The sequence below is a fragment of the Rhineura floridana genome, chromosome 7, assembly GCF_030035675.1.
Source record: "Rhineura floridana isolate rRhiFlo1 chromosome 7, rRhiFlo1.hap2, whole genome shotgun sequence".
In the NCBI taxonomy this organism is placed as follows: Eukaryota; Metazoa; Chordata; class Lepidosauria; order Squamata; family Rhineuridae; genus Rhineura; species Rhineura floridana.
In genome coordinates this window covers 85,452,139-85,459,848 of record NC_084486.1, presented here as the reverse complement: position 1 = coordinate 85,459,848, position 7,710 = coordinate 85,452,139, and the positions used below count along the sequence as shown (strand labels likewise).

At 42.5% G+C, this 7,710-nt stretch overlaps 1 long non-coding RNA gene across 1 annotated transcript in view; it reads right to left on the bottom strand.

Annotated features, from left to right (window-relative positions):
• Window positions 1-6,489: 6,489 nt before the first annotated feature.
• LOC133388438 (uncharacterized) overlaps window positions 6,490-7,710 on the bottom strand; it is a 47,627-nt gene continuing 46,406 nt past the window's right edge. Inside the window, exon 3 of the long non-coding RNA XR_009763807.1 lies at window positions 6,490-7,578. This is a non-coding gene — a long non-coding RNA (uncharacterized LOC133388438). The remainder of the gene's footprint in view (window positions 7,579-7,710) is intronic.

Sequence of the window (7,710 nt, the reverse complement as noted above, 5' to 3'; positions counted from 1 at the left end):
TAGACTTTCTCGCTGTTTTATATGTGATGGGGAAAAACACATGTTTAATATAATTGTCCTACATGCCTAGCTGGGATCTGAGAGAGATCCATGCAGGGTAGGGTTGCCAGGTTCATGGCCTGAGACTGATCCTGTATCTTTAGGAGAAGAGAAAGTCGGCCAAGTGCAGGTGTTCTTGCAACTCTGTAATGAGAAAAACCACAAGGTGGAATTCTCCCTTCCCCCTGCACTTTTAAAGATACAGAAGACCTCTTGGTTGCCAGGCCTGGCCTCCAAGAGGTCTTCTGTATCTTTAAAAGTTGTGGAGGGAGGAGGGAGAAGTCCACCTTGTGGTTTTTCCCATTACAGCGTTGCAAGAACACCTGCACTTGGCTGACTTTCTCTTCTCCTAAAAATACAGGATCAGTCTCAGGCCATGAACCTGGCAACCCCAATGCAGGGAGAATATGAAGTGTGTGAACAGCTCTTGCAACTTTCTGTATACAAGTGTGTATATCATGTACTTATATATCACTGTCAATCTCTAGCAGACAGGATACAGTTCTTTTACTTCTCTGAGAGAAGCAAATGCAGAAAGCCTCTACAGGCCCTGTGCTTTAGTATTCAACAGGGTAGCCACCTATATTGCACATGTTTTGGCATTCCTTTTTATAATAAAAGTTGTTGAATGAATATACCAAAAGCAATGTGGTTCTCTGCATATGCTCCAAGCATAAAGGCATCCCTAGGAGACCTGATGGTTGAGCGGTTAATCCATAAATGATAAAGAGGAACTAAAGAAATTTGACTAGCTTTTTTAGTGTTTAATCACATGTATATGAGCCAGCCCTGCCATTAGGCAGAGTGAGTCGGCTACCTCAGGCAGTAGATGAGCTGCAAAGTGTTGAAAGCCAGAACTGTGTGTCCATTCCAACCTGCCCTGTAGCTGCAAAGCTACCCTGCTGCCTTTGGGTGTACTGAAGGTAGGGGTGGGGGAGAAATTCAATTCACTTTGCATTTAAAGCTGTATTTATCAAATTCAAACTTTCTAAAACAATATGAGAATTGAAACACAGAAATTCACACTTTTCTAAATTTTGCAATGCAGTTCTCCAACCAACCAATGTTTCCAAAATGCATATATCAGGGGAAAATGTGTAGAAAAATGAATATATTGGTGAAAATAACATACAAGAATGAATTATATTAGGAGACGTTGCTTGCAAAAATGTGTACATTAATCAAAACTGCAGACAAAAATCTGCTTATTAGGAGAAATTCACCCTAAAATGCAGAAAAAAATTCATGAGGTTTTTTTTAAAAAAAATCACAAATTGCTTCAGAAATTTGGAGAGCTGAATTTAAGATTTAAAAAACCAAAAACCTGAGAGAACCATCCCTAGTGGAGGATGCTGTCCCATCACAAGTGTTGATGTAAGATTCAGCTTCTGAATGTGCAATGGGAGGGAGCATCTTGTCCTTTGCCTCAGGCCCCAAAATATCTTGGGTCAGCCCTGATGTATCCCACCCTTTCTTGAAGGAGTTCAGACTGATTTACATACAGTAATTCCATCTTATCTTCACAACAACCCTGTCAGGTAGGTTAACATGAAAGATGATGAGTTGTCCAGTACCACCCTGGGCACAGCAACATGGTTGCCAAAGAGATTTGAGCCTGTGTCTCCACAGCGCAAATTCCATACTCTGTCCACTACACCCCACTGGCACTTTCTTTTGATTAGCTATCCACATAGAACATACTGAATCTCTCAAGGTGGTAAAGGTTTTTTGGTGGTGGTGGTGGGTATTTTTGCTCTCTTCTCCCCTTGTTACTTTTCTCTCCCCCTTTCATCTCTCTTTGAGGAAAGGATTGTTGCAGGGAGGTAGATGGGGTAGGTTTTGGCCTTCCATTATGTTGGTTTATATTGAAAATGTTTAATAAAACATTTATTATGAAGGGGGGCTTGGGTACTGAAGATGTGAGTTCAAACCCAACCTTCAGCCAAGGATCTATTGCTGAAAGACCTTGGGCAGACCACTCTCTAGTGCAGTTCCCAGTTAGTAAAGTGGAGATAAGAGTGATGTATTTCCTAACAGGTTGCATACTAAAAATATTTGTTTCATGTGTGTTTGGTGTAAATGCCTTCTGGCAGCAGCTGAGCATTTGGCCTTGGGCCAGTGAGTTTGTCTAAGGTAAATGGAGATTTGGGTTGCCTAAGTGGGGCTGCCTCAATGCCAAAGGAAAGAATGGCCATCGATTCACCAGGGAAAGTTGTTCCATGGAAGAAGGGCAGGAAGAGACACATTGCCAGGAGAATAATGGCATAAAACATCTGGTTTGCTGTGGTAGTAGAAGATTCTATTTGAATAACAGGAAACAGTAGGAGGAGGAATTAAATACCAACTCCCTTCCTTAAAAAAAAAAAAAAAGCTCTGTGTGTAAGAGTGGGGGAGAGACAGAGATGGCCATATGCCAAGTGAGTGCAAGTTGTATCCCAATGCCTCTTCATTCCACAGGGACACCCCCAATGTCAGCAAAGTGACCAAGTTTCCATGGAACTCAAGTCCTGCATTTCTGCAGTTGAAGGGAAAGAGCAAATAGAAATCAATCTCCATACAGAGCCATCTAAAAGACCAGGAAAGGAAGGACCACTGAACTATTCTCAGACATTGTGTGTGCTGTGACAGCTGGGCCATGCTGTAGCTCTTGTTTTAGAACAGCAGTTAAGTTTTCAGGTTAAAGAGATGCTGTCTCCCTCCAACAATCACTTTTAGATCTAATTTTATTGTTCATCAACATCAACATCATCATCAGTCACAAATGGGGTGGTGATGGAAATGTATAGGCTTTTTCCAGTCTGCAGATAAAACCTACAAATAGATAAATGTTGATAAATATTTAACACTGCAATCCTAACAACGTTTACCCAGAAATAAGTCCTACTGAATTCAATGGGGTTTATTCTCAGATGAGAATGTTTGCAGCCTCATTTTGCATTCCTCTGCTTTGAGAAGTTACAATTGATCAATAGTGGCTGGAGTTGCTTCATGTGCCCTAATGGCCCTACCAAAGTGTGGCTAAAAAAGGCTCCTAGCACTTTATATGCATTTTATTGTGTTGGTTTCTCATGTGCATTCTCTAAAACCAAAGGTCCACTGCCAGTCTTCCTCTTGAGAAGATCTTTTAGGAAACACATTGGTTCCTCACTCAACCACCCCCCACTCCGTCATCACTTAGTTCTATGAGAGCACATGTGTTTTATACCTGTACAGATTTTATTGTTAAGTGATGCCAACTTTATTGTACAGCCTGGCCATCTGTGAGTTCAGTTTATGCACCCTCATCTCTGTTATGCATTAGCAGAGATTTAGCTGTGATGTAGCTTAAGCACAGTGGAGTCTAAGCAGCATGTGCACATGTGGTTCTCTATCTCCCCTCAGGCATGCATACATCACCCAAATTACAGTTGATTTTCCCATACCTTCAACAAGTTCAGGATCTAGACAATGGAATGGCTCCTAAGAACACAGATGTTGGCATTCCTTATAAATAGAGAGGGAGCTTAGAACTCCAATTGAAGAAAAACTTCCAGAATGTGTCAGTCTGCTGCCTATAGGCTACCTATATGTTTCTACAGGATTAGAGCCCTGTAACTGATATGTTTGTAAGAAAAGACAGAAAATGAATAAGAGAGGGGTGTCAGTGGAACCATTAGAAATTAAACAATTGCTTTGGGAGACTTGATAGGGCATGGGACAAAAAACGGTGTTTGCACAAGGCCTGTCTGCCACCTAGCAGCCATTGTCCTTCCTTAACTTATTATTTACATTTTCACCCTACCTTTCCTGCTAGTGCAAGGAGCTCAGGGCAGTACGGATGGTTCTTCTGCCCACTGTATCCTAAGAGGTAGGTTAGGTGAAGAGAGCGTGACTGGCCCAAGGTCATCCAATGAGCTTCATGGCTGAGTGGGATCTGAGCCCAGGTCTCCCAGGTCCTAGTCCAACTCTCTAACTGCTAGACAACACTGGCTTGCTCAACAAAGTGTAGAAATGCATTCCCATTTATATGTTGTTTTCCCTATCATCTTACAACAAAAAATGTCCCAGATGTTAAAGAGTCAAATAGAGAGAATTATCAATTGGGAATGAATCAATCGTGGAGCAGCCCCTTCATTCCCTTCACTCCAGACTACTTTCAGTTTTCCTCTTATTTATTATATACATGCCCTGGTCTCCCCTCGCCTAGACTACTGTAATGCGCTCTACATGGGGCTACCCTTGAAAAAGGTCCAGAAGTTGCAACTGGTACAGAACGCAACGATGCGCCTGATTAAAGGCAGCCACCGGCAAGATCACATAACTCCAGTGCTAAAAGAGTTGCACTGGCTACCAGTTGCTTGCCAGGTCCAATTCAAGGTGTTGGTTTTGACCTTTAAATCCCTATACGGTTTCGGCCCAGTCTATCTGAAGGAGCGACTCCAGCATCATCAGCTATGCCATCCAACAAGATCAGCCTCAAAAGACCTCTCTATCCCATCAGTCAAAACAGCCAGACTGGTGAGGACTAGAGACAGGGCTTTTTCAATTGTGGCCCCCACACTGTGGAACTCCCTCCCAAATGATCTCCGCCATGCCCCCTCTATACTGAGTTTCTGCCGGGCCGTGAAGACCTGGCTCTTCAGGCAGGCTTTTGGGGTGGGCTAGATTTTATTATCTTGTCATAAGAACATAAGAACATAAGAGCCTGCTGGATCAGGCCAGTGGCCCATCTAGTCCAGCATCCTGTTCTCACAGTGGCCAACCAGGTGCCTGGGGGAAGCCCGCAAGCAGGACCCGAGTGCAAGAACACTCTCCCCTCCTGAGGCTTCCGGCAACTGGTTTTCAGAAGCATGCTGCCTCTGACTAGGGTGGCAGAGCACAGCCATCACGGCTAGTAGCCATTGATAGCCCTGTCCTCCATGAATTTGTCTAATCTTCTTTTAAAGCCATCCAAGCTGGTGGCCATTACTGCATCTTGTGGGAGCAAATTCCATAGTTTAACTGTGCGCTGAGTAAAGAATTACTTCCTTTTGTCTGTCCTGAATCTTCCAACATTCAGCTTCTTTGAATGTCCACGAGTTCTAGTATTATGAGAGAGGGAGAAGAACTTTTTTCTATCCACTTTCACCAGATTTTTAATGTTTATTGTATCTTTATGCTTATTTTGTACATCACCCAGAGTGGCTGGATAGCCAGCCAGATGGGCAACTAAGAAATTCAATAAATAAATAAATATTTATTTATTTATTTGATTTATATCCCACCCTTTCTCCCAGAAGGAGACCAGGGTGGCAAACAAAAGAGCTAAAAACACTTTAAAACATCGTAAAAACAGACTTTTAAAATATATTAAAATAAAACAACCATTAAAAACATATTTAAAAACATTTTTAAAGGTTTTAAAACATTTTTTTTAAAAAAGGTTTAAAAATGTATTTAAAAGCAATTCCAGCACAGATGCAGACTGGGATAAGGTCTCTACTTAAAACGCTTGTTGAAAGGGGAAGGTGGTCTTCTGTAGGCGATGAAAAGATAGCAGAGATGGTGCCTGTCTAATATTTAAGGATAGGGAATTCTGAAAGCTAGGTACCACTACACTAAACGTCCATTTCCTATGTTGTGCATAATGGACCACCTGATAAGATGGTATCTGCAGGAGGCCCTTACCTGCAGAGCACAGTGATTGACTGGGTATATAAGGAATAAGACAATATTTCAGGTATCCTGGGCCCAAGCTGTGTGGGCTTTGTACACCAAAACTAGAACCTTGACCTCTTCCCTAACCACATTCTGAAAACATTGCAGGGGTGTGACCAGACAGTGGCTGTGGACATGTACCTTTGCATTGTAAGAATGGTCCATTGTGACTCACAGACTTAGCTCTGGAAAAATTCTTGATAGCCTGAATTCTCACATTAAAGAGGTGGGGAAATCTACAGTTATTTTTCTACATATATTTTCAGAAAACAAGCAGAACACCCCATGGAGCTTGCCACCATAAGCGGTGGTGGCAAACTCCACAGAACTCAGATCCAAACTCTGGATTTATTTGCTGTCCCAGGTAAATGATGCTAATCCTGTAACCTCAGGCTCCCATGGTCATCCCAGGAGGGATTAGGAGCTGTAGACAGCAGGGCAGTTACTCATCCCCTTAATTCCTTGTTTGTTTTGTTTATCCAGTGTATCTCCTTCAAACCCCATTAAGGAACCCTATTATCCTGCTAACAGCAAAACAAGTTAACCCCTTCCTGTCCTTTCTCTATAGCATACACACCTGTAGTTAGTGTAGGCTGAGCTCCAGAAGCAGTGATCCTAATACAAACTAGACACAGATTGTGGGCAAGCAGGGAGAGAGATTGGTACTGGTTTGGTTAGCTAATACCTTGGAATGTATTAAGTGGTGCCTGTCCAGACACTGACTCCCGTGTTCGGAAAGCACTTTTAATTCCATTACAAAGCTTTCAAGGTCCTTGCAAGAATGCACCCTGTCCCCCATGCCTCACCAGGCTTACAATCTGAATAACTGGCAGGTTGTTACTTTTTGAGGCTTCCACTCAGCCCTTTCCAGGTAAAAGACTTTAATGTTGGCATCTGTGGCAGTTGATGAAGTCGAATCTGTTCCATTTTTGCCCATTGCCTCCCTGTTTGATACTGACATGCTATGACTTTTCCTATGTCTTGTGTTTTCTCCTACAGCTGCATTCTTAAGGCCAGGCAGAAATGTTCTGATTCATAGCAAAGTGCAACTTAGCAGCACTGAGCAATGTGTATTTGTGTGTGCAAATGACTGCGGATTCAAAAATAATGGAAGGCTCTACATTCAAAGGACTTTCCTACAAGAAACAGGATGACTCAACACACACAAAAAACAGATATGAGGATGCTTTCAAGTACTACCTGCTGCCACAGCAAAAAATTCTGCTGGGAGTATCATCTGTAATTTATTGCATAATGTCTATTTAGCTTGATGTTGATGGAGACCTGACACTGTTCTAACGTTTGCCTACCTTTAGAGACAAATCATTGCTAACATAGAGTTAGGGTACCTGCCCAACTTTTTCCTTTATTAGCCAGATCACTGGTTCATAGTCACTAACGATATTTCCTCAGTGGGAGCTCATGATTAAGTGACAGTTCAAAATCTCTGTATTTGAATGAAATAACGAACTGGGCTTGCTATTTGTACCCACTTGACTTGTATGTTTGTTTTTAAAAGCAAGTATTTCAAAAAAGCCACAGGTCTCCAGTTCTCTCTCATCCAAAGGAAACTAAACCCAGGCAGTGCTGCCCCTGGGAAGTCTCACTGCCCAGAGACCATGAAACTATGGGAATGTGTATATGCTGTGGGACTGGCAAAACGATGACACATTTGAGCCTTTACTAGAGTCATACATTGGAAGAAATCGGTTGGGAAAGAAGCAAGGGCCTGGTGGAGCCGATGTGAGCTCTTTTCTCAGTTCTTCAACGTGCGACATCAGGGAAGTCTCTTGTCACCTCTTCAGGACAGAGGGATAGATTGAGCTCTCATTGTTTGCACACGTCCTACTTTGAAGCAAAGAGCTGCAAAAATCAGACAAATTGTAGTTATGAGTGTTACCTTGTGGACCTCAATGACATTAAAGTTGCTACCATTCCTCCTCTTCTCACAGAGGCTCTAGCCCTCTAGCAGCTGTGTGACAGGCAGAAATTCAA